The following is a 21053-nucleotide window of genomic DNA, read 5'->3' as shown; positions in this document are numbered from 1 at the left end:
TCTAATTTTTAAATTAAACCTTATCATAAGTATGTATGTATGGGAAAAACATAGTGTATATAAAGGGTTGGGTATTATTCATGGCTTCAGGCATCCACTGGGGGTCTTGGAATATATCTGCCACAGCTAAGGAGGGACAATTGTATCTTAATTCAGCTGGAACTACTGTCATTGCTCACCATTATCACTCACTGAATTGCTTCTGAATTATCACTCACTGAATTAACTGGTCTCCCTATATCCAGATTCTCCTCTTCTGAACACTTTCCAACCAGGTTGATTTTACTATGTCATTCCTTTGCTCAAAACTCTAAAATGGCTCCCTGTTTGTCTTCAGAGGAAGACGAAATCCAAATTCTTTAATGTGCCTATAAATCCTCATCTGACTCACTGTTAAATCCTCATGGCTCTAAATTCTTATGGTCCCTCCAAACACAGCAGCATGGCTCGGACAGGTTAACCACTTATAGTTCCACGAGCACACCAGGTTCTCTGTTGCCTCCAAGACCACATATTCTGTTCTACCTGGCATACTCGAGCCCTTGCTTATACCTGCCTAGATATATTTGTTCCTTAAAATTTAATTTAGATGCAAACTTCTCAAAGATGCCTTCCCTAATCTCCTACACCTAGATTGGGCACCCCGGGTGTACTCCTATTCTAGCACACATTACACTCTATTGTCATGGGCTGTTTACTCTCCTATTCTGGCCACCTCCACCAGCCTGTCAGCATCCAGAAGACAGACCCCACTTGAAATGCATCATATCCTCATCCCACTGCATAGCCTGACACACAGTTGGTCCTCAGTAAATTTTTCTTAACTGAATGAATGAGAAAGTGACCCCCTATCTTCTTTCTGCATCATGATGATAATACAAAGCAATCCAAAGAGGTCACAAAGCATGGTCTCCATAGTTTTAAAATCTAAAATCTTCAGAAAGTACAACAGCATAACCTATAGGTTTTCCCCCCAAAAAATACTTGAAGTTACTGCAAAATATATTACTCCTCTCCTCTGCTGGTATCAATTCTTAGGCTTGTTCCCTACCACCAGAGTAATTAAAGGGGCTTGGAATTGGCCTGCTGACAGGTATTTATATACACACATTGTCAGAGATACACTTCTGAGTCCTCAAGTGCCCACTATCCTGCTAACAAAAACCAGAAAATTAAAGTTCTCAACTGAAAATGTAACCCTAGCTTTCTAAATAAATGGCCCAGCAATACATGCCCACACAACTCCTTCAAGGTCACTTGCTGAAAAAGCTGACCTTGCTCAAGCTAGGAAAGAAACGTGATACCTCACAGCATTAAAAAAAAATCAGGTTTTCTTCTTTATGTCTGCTAAATGGAGCTGCTAACAGCTTTTTACTATGTTTAGCTTCTACTTATAATTTGGGGACCATCTGGTAGACCCCATGTAGACCTACAGTTAGTGTCCTCTTATCGTCTGCAGGTCCACAAGTTACCCCTCACCCCAAACATGGCTGACACATTGAAACCTATCTGCAGGATTGGTGGGTTTCATTAAAGCTTGGCAAGAAGACAAAAAGCTGTTTAACTTTTTAGCTGCTCAGAAACACAACCTGATTAAGGTGAGAGGAGGTTTAGTAGTTTATGAAACAATGTTCTAACCAGCTTTTAAATCTATTAATCTTCTCTCCTGGTTGTGCCCCGGAATCCCAGAAAATAACCATTTAGCTCTTGGCTCACATCACCTCATTGCAATCCCTCAGCTAGTTTTTTATGTGTAGTCACAGAGCCCACCAACAGAAGCAGCTTGTCTGAGTTAAGTATTTGAATGCTATCCATGCTAAAATCCAATTAAGGATTCTATCTAATTTTTAAACTGAAGCTTCCAACTAGTGGATTTATCTATTTTCTTTTCTAAAAAAGTTTTTTAATTAAATATCTTAAAAATAAACTACACTGTCTTCATCAGGTGACATTTCATTAAATCCTGACAAGAACAATTTTTCCTGAAAGGAGCATCTCTCTGCCTCAGTGTTCCCCTGTTCATTTCAGGATCAGTTTCACTTGTATACAGTATGTTCTGTAAATGATGATTTTACAGTGGCAACAAACTGGCTTGCTCATGGCACCTAGTGCTCTTAAAAACAGCAAATCCTGGGTTGTTATATTCTCTAAGAAGAGGGCTTTGTCCTTGATGAGTGATCACATTCCAGTCCTGTCTATTTGTTAGCTTCAAGATTCCTAAACTAACACCAGACTTCTGCCATAGTATTGAGCAAAATGTTAACATATATCAAATCTAAGTGGAAAGCTTCATACAAAAAAAGAAAATGTATTCATTTTGTTTCAGTGCGGAAGCATATGTTTTCTCCATAATTCATAAAGAGACATGTACCACAATGTTCACTGCCACACGATTTACAATAGCCAGGACATGGAAGCAACCTAAGTGTCCATCGACAGATGAATGGATAAAGAAGATGTGGCACATATATACAATGGAGTATTACTCAGCCATAAAAAGAAATGAAATTGAGCTATTTGTAGTGAGGTGGATGGACCTCGTGTCTGTCATACAGAGTGAAGTAAGTCAGAAAGAGAAAAACAAGTACCGTACGCTAACACAAATATATGGAATAATAAAAAAAAAAAAGTGGTTCTGAAGAACCTAGGGTCAGGACAGGAATAAAGACTCAGACGTAGAGAATGGACTTGAGGACATGGGGAGGGGGAAGGGTAAGCTGGGACGAAGTGAGAGAGTGGCATTGACACGTATACACTACCAAATGTAAAATAGATAGCTAGTGGGAAGCAGCCACATAGCACAGGGAGAACAGCTCAGTGCTTTGTGACCACTTAGAGGGGTGGGATAGGGAGGATGGGAGGGAGACGCAAGAGGGAGGAGATATGGGATATATGTATATGTATAGCTGATTCACTTTGTTATACAGCAGAAACTATAATTGTAAAGCAATTATACTCCCATAAAGATGCTTAATTAAAAACAAAAAAAGTATATTTTCTTTTCTCAGATCTTCCATCCAAGCAGTAGTTTTAGGATTAAATAGTTTTGTAGTTTGTGTTTGGATAACATGACCACATTCTCCAGGCATCTTTGTATTGTTCAGATCCATCATTTACAATGAGAGCCTTGTCCATAGAATATCGCTTACATTAAATTGATAACAATTTCATGAATTTTGGTCTCAGCAAGCATATGCAGCCTCACTACTTACAAGATGCACTCACGTTCCAGTTCCGTCCAAAATCAAGCACTTAGTTTAATTTGCCATTGAACCTTTTGGAAAAACCTTCACATTCCCCACCCTCTACAATCTGTGTTCTACTTTCATCAATCTATAGGATTTATTCTCTCAAAAATATATCACTAATTTCCAAATGACCATTTTCTAGGCCTCTTCATCTAATCTTTGCTGGAAACTCAGTGAATGCAACCATTGTTTTATTTTTGAAACGCTCCACCCTCTAAGCTTCTGAACTCTGAAATAACTGTGCTTTGTTTTATCAGACTACTCTTTTATCTTCTCAAACTTCTTCCTCCTCTTGACCTGGATTGGGTATTGTTCAAGGTTCCTTTCTTATCTCTGGCCCTTTTTTCTCTTCTCTTCTCTCCTTTTTTTTTTTTTTTTTAACTCCACTTTGTCTCTCCTTCAGTGATCACTTTTATGCTGGTGGATATCACTTTAAGAATTTTCTCAGGGCTTCCCTGGTGGCGCAGTTGTTGAGAGCCCACCTGCCGATGCAGGGGACATGGGTTCGTGCTCCGGTCCGGGAAGATCCCACATGCCGCGAAGTGGCTGGGCCCGTGAGCCATGGCCGCTGAGCCTGCGCGTCCAGAGCCTGTGCTGCGCAACGGGAGAGGCCACAACAGTGAGAGGCCCGCGTAACCCAAAAAAATAATAATAATAATTTTCTCAGATTTGTGACTCCCATTCCTAACTGTCTGCTGTTCAGAACCATCTGAGTTGTTCCACGGAAGCATCATATTCAATGTGTTGAAGAATAAACTCATTATTGTGCTCTTTAAGTCTGTTCTCACTCTAGTATTTCCCATATCTCTTTATTATACTATCGTCCTCCCTGTTACTCCAACTTAAAACAAATAGGAGCAATGTTCCTCTCTTCTCCCGCTCTGTTAGAATTCTTGCTGATTCTTTCATTCAACTTCTCATTCTATAATATTTGTTGTATACCTATCATGTGCATGCACCATGCTATTCATTACAAATACAGTGGGACCCACAACAGACAGGATCTCTGCTCAACACACAGCATCCGGTTTATTGCTGCTCTCCTTACATAAAGCCTTTCATATTTATCTTATTTTTTCAGTTCCAAATGCCACTAAGCTAACTCTGGGAAATAATTATTTCTTACCTATTATAAAATATACCTATTCAAAGGCCAATTGCTATTCCTCTTTCCTACAGAATAAGCTTAAATAACGTTAGCATGGCATCAAACTCTACTACCCTGTGTTCCTTTTCCAAGCTTATATTTTCCTGTCCATGAACGCCACGGCCCCACAAAAATATTATGTACAATTCTACCATTTTTCCCATACATGTCTTTGCCAATACTCTTTCTCCAGGTATAACTGCCTTTACCCTACCCATTGAACCTTCCCCCCAAGCAAAATTTCCTACAGGCCAACATGAAAAGGGCCCAGTAATACCTACATACACAATAGGTTACACTACAGAAAAGAACCCCGAGTTTAGGAAAATCTTTTATACTGAACAGTATGTTGCCTTTTTGCTTCAGAGAGAGACAGTATTTCTATCTGCCAAAGTTGTTTGCTATACAAATATCCTTGAAAAGATAGTCTTGAAAAATGTAACCAGTGTCTTTGCTGACAATATGTGCAGAAACACAAGAGACATAGAAAATGGTCTCCCAACAGTGCTAGTTCTGAACATCCTTCCAGACCCAGAAAAAAATAACATATTTCACATAGTTTCATATGATCTCACCATCTTCCAAACATAAGCCAGTTACACTTGCAAGTAATATCTTTCTCATCTGAATGTTTATGATATTTTCCATACATTATTCTTTTTAAGCACAACCCTTTTACTGTACAATAATTACTTGTGTTCATATCTTTCTTCCCTACAAGACTGTAGGTTCTTGAGTTCAGGGTCCTCCAAAATACATAGCAGATATATATCATGCTTTTAAAGAAGGAGCAAATTAGAATACCATGTAAAATGGAAAGATTCCTAGAAAGACAAAAATTATTGAAACTGACTCAAGATGAAATAGAAAAATATGAATAGATCTATAAGTAAAGAGACTGAATTAGTCATTTTAAAACTTCTCACAAAGAAAAGTCCAGGCCAAGATGGCTTCATTGGCGAATTCCACCAAACATTTAAAGGAAAAATTAACATAATTCTTGGCAAACCCTTCCAGAAGATGAAAGAGGAATACTTCTTAACTCAATCTATGAGTCCAATAGTACCCTGATACCAAAAATGAGACAAAAATAACACATGAAAACTAAAGGCCAGTATCCTTTATAAACAAACATAGATGCAAAAATCTTCAATAAAATACTAGAAAAGCAAATCCAACAACATATAAAAAGTATCAAACATTATGACCAAGTGGGATTTATCCAAGAAATGCAAGGTTGTTTTACCATATAAAAATCACACTGTTTAATACATTATATTAATGGGAAAAAGGACACAAATCATATGGTCATTTCAATAGCTGCAGAAAAAGCAGTTCACAAAATCCAGCATTCTTTTATGAAAAAAACACTCAACAAACTAAGACTAGAATGGAACTTCCTCAAGCTGATAAAAGGCATCCACAAAAAAAGTCTACAGCTAACATCATAATCAATGGTGAAACATTACATGCTTTCGGAGGGATGACAAAGACATCTCCTCTTGACACTTCTATTCAACATTGCACTGGAGAACCTATACAGCAAAATTAGGCAATAAAGGAAAATAAAAAGCATCTGGATTAGAAACAAAGAAGTGAAAATATCTCTATTTGAAGATGACTTCATTTGGCATGAAAAAAATTCCAAAGAATGCACCAAAAAAGAAAAACTATTGGAACTCAAAAATGAATTCAAGCAAGGTTTCAGGATACAAGATCAATATGCAGAAAATCAGGTTGTGTTTCTATATACTAGTATAAACAACCAAAACTAAAATGTAATTCCATTTGCAATAGTGCCAAAAAGAATAAAACTTAAGGATAAATTTAACAAAATAAGTATAAGATGTTTACACAGAAAACTACAAACCATTGTTGAGTAAATTAAAGATCTAAATAATTGGAAAGACAGCCCACGTTCATGAATTGAAAGAACTACTGTTGTTAAAATGGCAATATTCCCCAAATTAATTTACAGATTCAATACAATCTCTATCAAAATCCAAGCTAGCTTTTATGCAGAAATTGACAAGCTGATACTAAAATTCATATAGAAATGGAAGAGACCCAGAATAGCCAAAATGATACTAAAATGAACAAACCTGGAGCACACATACTTTCTGATATCAAAACTTTCTACAAAGACACAGTAAACAAGACTGTGATACTAGCATAAAGACAGACATATAGATCAGTGGAATAGAGTTGAGAGTTCTGAATGAAATCCTAACATTTATAGTCAATTGATCTTTGACAAACAGGCCAAGGCAATCCAGTGGGGAAAGAATAGTCTTTTCAATAATTAGTATTGAGATAACTGGATATACACATGTACAACTATGAATTTAGATCACTAGTCATCTTATACAAAAAAATTAACTCAAAGTATAACATAGATTTAAATGTAAGAGCTGACACTATAAAACTTTTCAGAGAAAACACAAGAGTAGATCACTGGGTTAGTCAAAGAGTACATGTATATGACACGAAAAGGACATGTGCTAAAAGAGAAGGTTGAAAAGTTGTATTTCATTAAAAATTAAAACTTACATGTATCAAAGGTATCGTCAAGAAAGTGAAGAGACAAATGGGTAAAAATATGTTCAAATCATCTATCTGATAGATACTTTTCCAGAATATATGAAACTCTTACAACTTAATAATAAAAGACAACCCAATTTAAAACCGGGCAAAGTATTTGAATAGAGAGTTATCCAAATATATGACTAATAAGCACAAAGATGCTCAACAACATTAGTTATTAAGGAACTGTCAATCAAAACATATTGCATCAGACTCTGCCTACCGCATCAGTCCAGCTCTCTTGTCCCCTGGTTTCTGCTTGGATTCAGCCAAATGGAGGTATACACAAAAGAATCAAGGAGGGGGGAAAGATAAAAGTTGGAATATTTATTCCCCTGTCTACCTTCCTGGGGTGTTTTGTGCTAAGAGAAAATGCATTCCTCTATATGGCACAGCTCTTACTGGGTTACCCTCTCCAAGGGTTACAGCTACAGTGATAGATCCTGGTAACCATTCCCTCAACTTGCAGCTTCAAGTTACCTTACTCAGGAGCACTTCAACAGTCCTTCTCGATTTTTCTTAACCTTGCTCACACCTGTATAAAATGATCCCTTCATAAACCTCTCTTAAATTACCCCTGTTGAGTGGGCTTTTTGTTTAGGAGGAGCTGGGACTCATGTAACCATTCCCCATGGAAGTTCCCCATGGAAGTTCTCCACCTCACCAAGTATTTGCTGAGTAACAAGACACAAGTTCTCACTACTCCATAATCCCATGGACTTCTGTCCTTCCTGTATTTAGGAAAATTGTCTTAGTTAGGAAAAATCCTTCTCTCTTTGTTAAGGTTTCTCAAAAGCCCTTCTTCCCTTCTCTGTCTCAAGAACACACAACATAATCTCATTGACTTGATTTTGGAAAAACAACTGAGAAAGGAAAATTGTGTAGTTTCCTGCATTATCAAAACCTCCCTGTGAGGTAACAAAGCCCAGAAATTGATCCATGTGTGAAGAGTAGGGAAAAAAAATAACTTCGATTATTGCTAAAAATTGGCGCTGCCACACTATCATCTATGTCTATGTTTCTCAATCAGGTGCAATTTTGTCTCCTAAGGAACATCTGGCAATGTCTAGAGACATTTTAGTTGTTATACAGGAAAGGTACTACTGTTACCTAGTGGACAAAGGCCCAGGATGCTGCTAGACATCTTCCATTGCACAGGACAGCCCCTTCTCAACAAAGAATTAGACAACTCAAAATGTTAATAGTGCTGAGGTTGAGAACCCTGACCTATGCTGTCCTATGTGGTTCTGTGAGGCTGCAGCTGACTACAATGCATTACCTATTGGTGGAATCAAACCTAAATCCCAGGCTGCCATTAAGAACCCTTTAAAGAATGCTTCTAATTCACCTTGCCAGACAGAATATGTCCGACCTGTGCTGCAGCTGAAAAATTGTCTTTTTGGTTCCTCTACCCATCCTCCCATATAGTTCTATCTATTTCCTAATTCTCCTGCCTTAGACTGTTTTGTTTTTGTTTGGTGGACTAGTACCCTCTTGTCCCCATCATTGGATGTTTAAACCAGGTCAATTCTCTATCTCTCTTTCAAAAACTTCTCCCTACACTAAGCTTCCTATTATTCTGCATTTTCCTATCTCTTTCATAGGAACAAGATCTCCCTCCCCAAGATCTTCCAGAATTTTCTGTGATATTTACCATCTTTTGTTTTATATTATGGCCATTTGGAAAATACCTTTTCTCTAAAACTAAACTGTAAAAGTTCCTCTTTATGAATATAATTTATTTTTACATAATAGTGATGATAACAAAAATTAATATTCATTGAACACTAATTCTGGGTCAGTATCATGCTAAGCACTTTTCATGGATTATTATATTAAATATTTTATTTATCTCCAAGGTTAACGTTCAAATAGTTAACAACTTTTAAAGCATAGCACTGACGAACTAGAACAAATACTAGCCACAAACCATCGGTACCTTGAAACAGAGGTGTCCCAGTGAACATTAGCCCAGCTTATATACCACTTTATTTTTCCTCTATTACCTCACATGCAATTGGAAGTCAATGAAAATTTGTAGAATAAATTAATAAATTATTGCAGATATCATTTAACCTTAGCAGAAAATCACACCTGTCCTCTTCACCTCTGTTTTCCCTGCAATTAAACTAGTGCCAAATATACAGAAGGTGTTTGAAAACATTTATAGAATAAACTAAAAAATACTTTTAGGCATGGCATTTCCTATATGTCAGACACAATATTAGATATGTTGATTGTATTATTTCAATCCAGCCCAATGCCACCAAGAAGGCATTGTTACCACATTGCAGTTGGGGAAACTAAGGCACACAGAGGTTAAACCATCACAGAGTTAATATATTGTTGGAAAGAGATTCAGACCAGTTATGTGTAACTATTGATATGTAGATGTCTGTTGCTCATAAGAAACTCCACCAGGTGGCCAGTGATAGTAAACATTGATCCACAAGTAAAGCAGAGGAGTGGGTGGGGACAGTTGCATTCACATAAAAAGTTATTCAAAAAAAGTACAAGAAAGTGATCCTAATTCTTTAACACTGGACTTTTTGTCTTTTTCTTTTCTAAACAGCTTGTGGGTAAAAGGTAATGGTGGTTGTGGTCCCATGCTCTATTTCTAGTGGTAAGAAAAACAGATTCATACATGAACTTAAAGTGGGAGATTTAGTCCACACATAGAACAGAAAACTCACAACTTTCAACCAATGGGTGAAAAAAAAGGTGACCATAAAAATGTCCCACCCCAAAATCTTCTAGAACTTTCTGTGGTGTTTTTGTGCTGATTAAAAATCACTGTGGACAAACACTGGTCAGCTTCCAGTGCCAGAGATTCCCTAGTACATCACAAGTACACACTGCGACCGGGGGCTTGAATGCCTCCACGACATTATTTCCTTTCAATATCTTATTTGAGAATTTAAGAGCATAAAGCTTGGACTTCCCTGGTGGTGCAGTGGTTAAGAATCTGCCCGCCAATGCCGGGAACATGGGTTCGAGCCCTGGTCCAGGAAGATTCTACAGGCCGCAGAACAACTAAGCCTGTGTGCCACAACTACTGAGCCTGCGCTCTAGAGCCCGCGAGGGGGAGCCCCGTGCCACAACTACTGAAAACCACGTGCCTAGAGCCTGTGCTCCACAACAAGAGAAGCCAACACAATGAGAAGTCCACGCACTGCAACAAAAAGTAGCCCCCTCTCACGCAACTAGAGAAAAGCCTGCACGCAATGAAGACCCAATGCAGTCAAAATTAATAAATAAATTTATTTTTTTAAAAAAACAGAAAGAACATAAAACTTTACAAAACAAAGTGAGCCCTCACAAGAGCAGAGCAATTGAGTGCACCTGTCGTTAGTTATTCTCATTGACTCTTGTGTCTAAGACCAAAATAACCCTCTGGTGTTTTTTTTTTTTTCACTTGATCTTTTGATGAGTTTTGTATTGTAGAATGGCTGCATATTACATGAAATTTAATCAAGCAGCTACCTTTGTGTCATTAAATGAAAATCCAAGCATCTGCTTTGTCAGTGACCTTTGACCAACCCCGGCTTACTATAGTCAGCTGTACAGAAAGGTTAAAAATTTTATCGCAGAAGCTAAGAGAGGAAGTTATGGGTTTTCCAGTTACATTCTTTGCTGCTTATACATCAAACCCTGGTTCCTTTCCAACTGCAAATTGGGCAAATCCCCTACCAAATTATTTTTTTAAATGTCTCTTTCCCATAAATCAAAAATCTAGGACAGGGCTTCCCTGGTGGCGCAGTGGTTGAGAGTTCATCTGCCAATGCAGGGAACACGGGTTTGTGCCCCAGTCCGGGAAGATCCCACATGCCGCAGAGCAGCTGGGCCCGTGAGCCATGGCTGCTGAGCCTGAGCGTCCGGAGCCTGTGCTCCACAACGGGAAAGGCCACAACAGTGAGAGGCCCGTGTACTGCAAAAAAAAAAAAAAAAATCTAGGACAGCCAGTGGTGCAGCTCCAGTTTGAGTCAGAAAGCCTGAGAACAGGAGAACAATGGTGGAGAACGATGGTGTAAGTTCCAGTCCAAGTGTCGGAGAAAACTATGTCCCAGCTTGAAAACAGTTAAGTAGGGAAAACAAATTCCCCCCTTACCCTGGCTTTTGTTCTCTTCAGGCCTCCAGTGGATTGGATGAGGCTCACTCACATTGGGGAGGGCAATCTGTTTCACTCAGTCTACTGATTCAAATGTTAATTTCATCCAGAAACACCCTCACAGACACACCCAGAATAATCTTGGACCAAATTTTGGGCACCCCATGTCAGAATCAAATTGACACATAAAAGTAACCATCAATCTCGAACTCCCTAACTATCCCTTCCCCCACCCTTCCCCCTGGTAACCATAAGTTTGTTCTCTAAGTCTGTGAGTCTCTGTTTTGTAAATAAGTTCATTTATATCATTTCTTTTTAGATTCCACATATAAGTGATATCATACGATATTTCTCTTTCCCTGTCTGACTTACTTAACTCAATATGACAATATCTAGGTCCATCCATGTTGCTGCAAATGGCATTATTTCATTCTTTTTAATGGCTGAGTAATATTCCATTGTATATATGTACCACATCTTTATCCATTCATCTGTCAGTGGATATTTAGGTTGCTGCCACATCTTGGCTATTGTAAACAGTGTTGCAATGAACATTGTGGTGCATGTATCTTTTTGAATTATGGTTTTCTCCAGATATATGACCAGGAGTTGGTATATATTCTCCAGATATATTGCAGGATCATATGGTAGCTCTATTTTTAGTTTTTTAAGGAACCTCCATACTGTTCTCCATAGTAGCTCCACCAATTTACATTCCCACCAACAGTGTAGGAGGGTTCCCTTCTCTCCACAACCTCTCCAGCATTTATTGTTTATGGATATATATATATATTTTGGTCTTCATTGGGTCTTCGTCACTGCATGTGGGTTTTCTCTAGCTGAAGTGAGTGGGGGCTACTCTTCGTTGCAGCGCGCAGGCTTCTCATTGCAGTGGCTTCTCTTGTTGCAGAGCATGAGCTCTAGGCACACGGGCTTCAGTAGTTGCAGCACGCATGCTCAATAGTTGCAGCACACAGGCCCTAGAACACGCGGGCTTCAGTAGTTGCAGTGCGTGGGCTCTAGGGCACATGGGCTTCAGTAGCTGTGGCGTGGGCTCAGTAGTTGTGGCTCGCAGGCTCTAGAGAGCAGGCGCAGTAGTTGTGGCACACAGGGTCAGTTGCCCCCCAGCATGTGGGATCTTCCCCAACCAGGGATCGGACCATGTCCCCTGAATTGGCAGGCGGATTCTTAACCACTGCACCATCAGGGAAGTCTCGTTTATGGATTTTTTGATGACAGCTATTTTGATGGTGTGAGGTGATATCTCATTGTAGGTTTGATTTGCATTTCTCTAATAATTAGTGATGTTGAACTTCTTTTCATGTGCCTCTTGGCCATCTGTATGTCTTCTTTGGAGAAATGTCTATTTAGGTCTTCTGCCCATTTTTTGATTAGGAGTTTGGGATTGACCTATTATATTTAACATGGATAAACAAGGACCTACTGTATAGCACAGGGAACTCTGCTCAATATTATGTAACAACCTAAATGGGAAAAGAATTTGAAAAAGAATAGATACATGTATATGTATAACTGAATCATTTTGCTGTACACCTGAAACTATCGCAACATTGTTAATCAACTATACTCCAATATAAAATAAAAAGTTTTAAAAAAGTAACCCTCAAAAATTTATAGTTCCCATCTCTGAAACTCAAGAAAATATAAGCTAAAGATCATTGATCTAGTCATAATTTAGTCTCAGAGCAAAAACAAGAGATTGTGCCTTCCTGGAGAAAGTTGCCCATATCTCACTAATCTTCATATCCCCAGCACAGAGTACAGTTCCTGGCACATGTAGGCACCTAGTAAATATTGAATTAATGTCTCTGTGCTATGTAAAGTTCAAGAGAAGATTTGTTTTTATTATTTTGTGTTAACAAGGTAAGATTATCTGTATTACCTTTTCTTGCCTCTGTAGCTCTCCAAAACCCAGCATCTACAGCAAATGGATGAATTTCTATATGAAATTCTATACAGAAGGAACCCAAGATACCAGGAATCTTTCCAATATTTATTTTCCTTGTAGCACCTATAGATATGTTCAGGGCAAAATAAGTTTCACATTGAGCGTGCAACAGATGTCTCCCTAAGCTACACAGGACCTCCTGCATTTCCTGCTTGCCAATTTGTTAGTTAAATAGAAAGTCAATATTATAGAATCATGTGATTCTGTTTCCTTACTCTTCCCCCTTGGCAGGAAAACTGCTCTCTCATTAAAGGTAAATTCAGAGATGCAAAAAGACAACATTTCTACCCAGTTGTTTTCTGAGTTCTTACAGAGAAATTAAAGAAAATACAAATGTATGCAGAATTGCATCAGGGTACAAGTCCACATCTATTATCTGAAACTGTTTTCCGATCATCTTTAAAGAATAATCATATTCACTGAGTTAAAAAATGAATGCAAAATTGAGCCCTGGGTTTATCTTGGCTCCAGACAACTGAATTTCTTGGCCTGTCAGAGCCAAGTGAATTATCTGCTCAAAGCCTTCCACCAAAGCTTTCTCAAGCACCAAGGCTAAGGAAGAGACCCCAAGGAATTGAAAAAGATAGAAGCAATGTAAGTAGCCCAAACTGGAAAACTTAAATCTTCCAAATACAGCCCCCAGGAACTCTAAACCAGCTGTTGATTCTTTTACAGCCCAGCTGGGAAGCCATGTGGTTAGTGTAGCCCATAAAGGGTTATACTATCAAATGCAGGGATCATATTAGCAAAATATATTTACTTGATATAAAAACCATAAAACTTATTGGCAGAAAATAATGCACCCCCTACATGTTTACATATGTACAGGTAACATGCATACTCACAAACATTCAACTCATAATTCTAAAAATTATCATCATTTGGGGGGTAAGATTTCTTTTAACCACAAAATGGAAGTGATCCTATACCAATGCATGTTAATTCTTCATCTCCAGTTTTCAAAAATAGTCTATTAAAAAATGTGATTATTTTCCCAGTTTAGTTCTTCTGGTTGAACTCACATGGCTGTCAGTCTTAAAATATCTGACAATTAAACAAAAGGCAGTCCAGGGCTTCGCTGGTGGTGCAGTGGTTGAGAGTCCGCCTGCCAATGCAGGGTACGCGGGTTCGTGCCCCGGTCCGGGAAGATCCCACATGCCGCAGAGCGGCTGGGCCCATGAGCCATGGCTGCTGAGCCTGCGCGTCCGGAGCCTGTGCTCCGCAACGGGAGAGGCCACAACAGTGAGAGGCCCGCGTACCACAAAAAAAAAAAAAAAAAAAAGGCAGTCCAAAACAAAGAAAATAATAGGGAATCTTAAAGACTTTAAAAAAAAAAAAAAAAAAGCAACTATTCTGGCTCAACATTACTAAACTGCCCCAAACACTTTTTCGTAGAGTCAGTAAAGTGTTGATCACCAGCCTCTGTCAGTCCCAATGGGAAACTGTAATACTATAATAGTAATGGAGAAGCTATTATCAGTGGGCTAGAGTGTTATGTCATTTAATAGTTCAGTTAAAAATTATGAAGAAGAAAACAAAAGTCTTGTATATGACCGTCATGAAGAGTAAAATGAACCTAAAGAAAAAATGGAATTCAACTTGATAAAAAAAACATAGACTACTGAGCCTAAAGGAATACCAAGTTGAGAAACCTCAGACTACAGGTGTTTCTTTTTCTTTTGTCTTTTCTCCTGTCTTCTAATTTAGGTGATTTTTAAAAATCCATTCCCGAGATTTTATGCATCTATATGCAGATGATCCCCAACTTTAAATCTCAAGCCTAATCCCCTTCCCCGAGCTCTAGACTTATCATTCTGCTTTCCCAGCTTCTCCACTTTTATATGTAAGAGGAATCTTAGAGCTAATATTGCCAAAATAGCAGCTTAATTCCTCGACCTTTCCAATACTGCTTCTCCCTAGATTTTCCCACTTCAGTGGTCACATCCACCAGGATGATTAGGCAAAAACCCAAGAGTCATCTTTGATTCCCCTATTTTACATGAAATACACAGGAAACCCTAAGAACTCTACCTTCAAACTAGACCTCAAAGCTAGCTAGCATGGCACCATATCTACAACTACCATCCTAGGCTGCTGCAACGGCATTTTTCTCCTAGATTCCTTCAATATCCTTTTAATTAGAAGCCACTTTTCCAGCCTACCTCTCTATGATTCAGTATTCACATAAAAATCATAGCACTATTTTCCACTAGAAAGTAAGTTCTAGTGGAACACGAACTTGTTCACTAGGAGATAATTATACAACTAGCAGGGAACACTTGCTTAGGAACCCGCCTCCATTACTGACCTATAAAAAATAGTCAAGATTCTGAGCTTAATGATGTAGAACACAAGAGTTTAGTCCATTGAAAATGAATGTAATATGGAAAACCACAAAGCACCCTTGTTTCCCTTCTTCACCAGTCATCAGTGGCTCCGTCTAGTATCATATTTTCCTTTTCAGCATGTGGCCTAGTCTTCTGCATGGCTCTCGTATGTCATTTTTCCCTGGCCCACTAGCTACAAATTTTACCTGTGGAAGTCACACTAAGCTCTTTGTGGGGATCTGAATGTGCCCACAGTGCAGCCAATAGGTCTGGAAGAGTATCTGTGCTCACTAACTTGGACCAGATCTAGGACTGGTGCCCTCTGCTTTCCCCTGAACTCTCCTCTTCCTCTGTGACTGCTCTACTACGGATTAAACTGTGTAAATAAGGCATAGTTCAATAATAACTATCTCTGCTAAAATGGAATCCTAAGTGAAAGTTTTCAAAAGATTCAATAAAAGCGCTTATCAGTTATCTAAGTCTTCTGAAGCATGGGTCTGTCAGAGTCAGTTTGAAGAACACTGAGTGAATACGGAGAGTGTTTCTAACCCATGGTTCTCAAATTTTATTATACTTCAGAATCACCTGGAAGCCTCATTAAGACAAAAATTACTGGACCCCACCCCCAGAGTTTTTAATTCAATAGGTATGGGGTTATCCAAAGTTTTGCATTTCTAAGTTCCCAGGTGATGCTACTGCTGCTGTGATTGTCAGAAATCTCACTTTAAGAATTCCTGATCTAGTCTAAATGCCAGAAAGTGGCTGCAAGTGAAATGAATTAGTTTGACTTCACCTGAACTTATTCTTGCCCATCAGAGACTTCCTACAGAGAGTTTAATCTTTGTCATACTTGTAGTCCCTTTGCACCAGAGGAAACTCATGGCTAATATAAGCAACGCTGAACTATGAAAAGAGGAATAACCCTATAAAAAGGGCACCGTGTATCCTTGTCCCCAGAGGCAACATGTCAAATTTACAGGGCAACCTACTTTGTCACTTTTAGCAGTGACTCACCCATGGATCTTTATTCAACTGATCTGGGGTGGGCCTGGGTTATCAGTAGTTAGTAAATATCCCCGATGTGTTGAATGCATACTCATGGTTGAGAACCACTATAGTCTGGTATGATCTGATTTCCTGTCTCTTCTAGGTTTCTTCCTTTTTGGTTATTAGTGTATCAAATTAGTTCTATTCATATCACCTAAACTGCACAGTAAATCTCAATCTAAGGCAGTGGTTCTCAAACAGGGGTGATTTTTTGCCTGCCAACCCTCCCCTCCAAGGACACTTGGCAATAATGTCTTGAGATATTTTTGATAATCACTACTTGCAAGTGCTACTGGCATCTAGCAGTTGCAGGCCAAGGGTGCTTCTAAACACTCTACAGTGCGTAAGAGAGTTCGCCACAACAAAGTATTACCCAGTCCAAAATCTCACATGTGGCAAAGTTGAGGAACCATGGTCGAAGCATGGGCTGTGAGGTCACCACGTTTCACCTGGAAGGTTCTGTTTTTAACAATATGTAAAACATTATCAAACTTTTGATTTATGGTGGTGAAAGAGGGAAGAGAACTCGGATTAAGCAAAGTGAAAGTTTGATAACTTAAAGCAAACAAATAAACAATGAAAATATATCACCTTTGTCATGATTCTCCCTAAAGCCAAGACCTGAGCATGAAATATGCATATAATTTTTTAATATTTCACTTGTTTCCAGGTTTGCTGCAATTTTTAGACTTCACTTTGAATTCTATTTGTTGAAACAACTATAGTATTTAATGGGAAGGCATTATTGGTAATAAAACTTTCTCTAGGGAAACTGGAAAAGCTTGACATAGCTGAAAAAGGTCAAAATAGTTTACAACCTATTTGTGGCACACTTTTTGGGATTAAGAATATCATTTAATCATTTGGTTAAGTTGATGTGTAAAGACCTAATATAAAAAAACAGAAGCCTCATCTGGGCTTTACTTTATTGATACTTTATTGATTCTTCCATCACTGTTTCTCATCAAGCTGTTCCTGCTAATTACTGCTGGCACAAAATCACATGGTTCATTTTCTCTGAAGATTGGATTTTTTTCCCCAGGTGAATGAAGAGGGAAGGGTATATCCAATCTAATAATACATTTTATTACTTTTCTGCTTGTTTTTTAATTACCATTGACACTGGAAGTATTTTGTTATTCCTATTGTTTTTACATCAATAAAATTAAATTAAATGTGGAAATAAAGTCAAGATATATAATTTATTTAATCTAAGGGCTGATTTCAGACAGCGGGCAAACAATTCACATCATTTTCAATAAATTACGCTCTAAAGAAAATGCTTTCTGTGCAAACAAAACAGAATGCAACAAATATGAGAATGCCAATCAGCACATATCCTGAATACACGTGCCCTCTGCTGCTTACTTGGAAAGAAAGAGCCCTGATGTATTGCATAAACAGATATTTCCAAATAGTACACATTTGGGGAACTGAGAGGAGAGATGAAAACAAGAACGAGTACTTGCTTAGTAGCTATTATGCACCCAGAAAAATGAAATATTTTGACATATGAAATCTCATTTGAGAAAAAAATATGAACACTGTCAACAAGTCACAAATAGGTAAAGGGAGATCAGTTAGAAACTTCCAACTCTTCCTCAGTGCTGACAGGTGATTGACAAGGCAATATATCTGATCTTTCTAAGATCATTACAGTTTACAAATTCCAAATTCCATCCCATCTTATGTCATAATTACCACATGAGCTAAGCAAGACAGACATTATTATTACAATTATAGGGATGAGAAGGCTGAAACCCACTGGTATTAAGCAACAGTCTCAGGATCAACCAGCTAATAAGTGGCAGAATCTGGAGACAGAAAATACCTTTCTTCTACCACTTGGCAAACACTGCTCTGGCCTGAATTAAGATTGCTATATTATGCTATGTGGAAAGAGTTCTAAAGTGATTATAAACATCTAGCTCGCAATAAGCCTTTGGGGGCTGGAATCAGAGAGGAAATAGTGATCAAACATATTGCTCATTTAAAGAAATGGGCAGGAAAGAATTATATTTATTTATGCTGGAGCTTGGCTCGACATGGATTTACCTGACTTATAGGAGCTTCTACCCCACCTCCTATCAAACCTCGTCTATTCCCATTTCCCTATATCATTCCTCTCTTCTTAGGTCCCTGCTGTTTTCCTTTATCCATTCTTCCCATTTGCCCCACTTCTCTTTTCTTGATATTAAGTGGTGAGGATGAGAATATGAATTGATATTATATTTCTATCTGGGGAGGTGGAAATTTACTAGCATATGTCTAGAGTCTTAAAATGATCATGTTCTTAGATGCAGAAATCCAATTCATATAATGTACCCTGAGGGAGTGTTTGTAACTGGATATAAAAACTGGACTCCTGTGTCCATTTTCAAAGAAGCCCAAAAGCCGCAGGTGTCAACTACCTAACAAAGGAGGGGTCTGGGCCACTCGAGCAGGGCTGGCAAAAGGAGTGTGAGAGAATTGATTCTGTAACGCTTATGTACAAAATAGGTTAGAAAGGCTGAGAGCAGAAAGGGATACTAGCAAAAGAATTTATCTGAAGCAAGTTGGCAGTGGGTTGTGGCCTTTTTCCTCCATGCTGCCAGGGAGGGGTGGGACACTTTCCTTCACCACCTGTCACCTGGAGGAGCCTCAAAGCAACCATATAGAGAGCTTGGGTAGGGGGCAAGGGCAGGGCAGAATGTTACCTAACTTATGACTGAAATCCTATTCTAAGGGTAGGGGGTGGGGATGAAGAGGGCAGATGGAGTGTGTGTTGGGACACAGTACCAGCCCCTTTCTCTTGCTCTTAGCGTAGAGCAAACTGCAAGCAAATGTATAATTTCTGATTATTACCCTATACTGGACACGTTTATTAATAAGGGGAGTCTCTTATTTGTAATTTTAAATGACTGGGGGGCTTTTTGTTATCTGAGAGTAAGAGAATTATTTATCTATATGGATTGCCCTAGATTTCAACAGATAGTAACTTAAATTTTCTTCATTATCCTCTCCTGCGTTTTCTACGTTTTCCACTTAAATGTTTGTTTTATAAATAGAAGAGAGAAAAAAATTTAAGAAAATTATCTGTGTGTCAATATCAAACTGGAGAAAAGACTTTAGTTGTGTGTTCCACATACTTTTTTTCTAGATTAATTTTAATAGTTGGATTGCTTACATACATAGAAAATACCCTCATCAAATTTGCTAATTATATAATAATGTATAATTCACTACAATCACCATGCTGTATATTAGATTCTCAGAACTTATTCTTGTAACTGAAAGCTTGTACCTTTTTCTTTAACTTTTTACTTTAAAAGAGGATTCTGTTTTTGTTTTTATTTATTTATTTTTTGGGCCACCACACAGCTTGCGGGATCTCAGTTCCCCAACAAAGGATTGAACCCAGGCCACGGTGGTAAAAGCCTGGAACTCTAACCACTAGGCCACCAGGGAACTCCCAGAAAGTTTGCATCTTTTGACCTACATCTCCACTTCTCTTCCTCCCCAAGCCCAGTTGCTAAGAGTAGATCTTAAGCATTTTAACCACACACACACACACACACACACAAATGTTAACCATGTAAGGTGATGGATGTGTTATCTTATCTTGTATCTTGGTGGTCATTCCACAAAGCACATATATATATGTAATCATCAGACTGTGCACCTTAAATACATACAATTATATTTGACAATTATTCCTCAGTAAAGCTGGGGGAAATTATCTTTATAAATAAATGAATACATAGAGGAATAAATACATACATACATAGAATTTCCAAGCATTAACCCCTCCAAAGTATTGCTAATTATACATAAACAGAAGGGACTGCAAAGTAATTACCTCAATCACATCAACTATATGAGGTTATTGTTACTACCCATATTTCACAGGTGAAAAACCACATTTCCATAAGCCACATGTGCCGAGTACTATGGCCACTAAATAGTAGGGTCAAAATTCCAAATCCTTTCCACTGGCCTGAAGATTGATTTAAGGAGGATTCACATATGAGGTGAATAGAACCAGGTGACTTTGAAGATTCTTTCTAAATCTGACATGTTACCAATCTTTTACTACGCTAAATTAAAAAAGAAAAAAAACAAGCAAACTAATTTCTGTAAAGGAAAGAAAGAATATCTGAAAAGGAAATGTTTACCTTACTGTATTTACATAGTTTGCCTAATGCTTGCAAACAGCACTTTAAGTATATTATGCCACTCCTTCTGTCCCCAAAGTATCTACTGAAATATAAGCTGATAGTCTTATGAGAGTTTTCTTGTATGCTACTAGCTGTTCTTCTCTTGCTGCCCTTAAAGTTCTCTTTTTACCTTTAACTTTTGCCATTTTAATTATGATGTCTCAATGTGGATCTCTTTGGGTTCATCTTGTTTGGGATTCTGTACTTCTGGACCTGGATGTCTGTTTCCTTCCCCATGTTAGGGAAGTTTTCAACTATTATTTCTTCGAATAAGCTTTCTGCCCATTTTTCTCTTACTTCCCTTTCTGGGACCCATATAATGTAACTATTAGTACACTTGATGTTGTCCCAGAAGCCCCTTAAACTATCTTCATTTTTCTAGGTTTCAGGTTGCTGAGTTAAAGTGAGAACTTAGGGTCAAGAGTGTT

Source organism: Tursiops truncatus, chromosome 3 (assembly GCF_011762595.2).
Source record: "Tursiops truncatus isolate mTurTru1 chromosome 3, mTurTru1.mat.Y, whole genome shotgun sequence".
NCBI lineage: Eukaryota > Metazoa > Chordata > Mammalia > Artiodactyla > Delphinidae > Tursiops > Tursiops truncatus.
The sequence above is the reverse complement of the archived record's forward strand: the minus strand, read 5'-3'. Positions refer to the sequence as shown.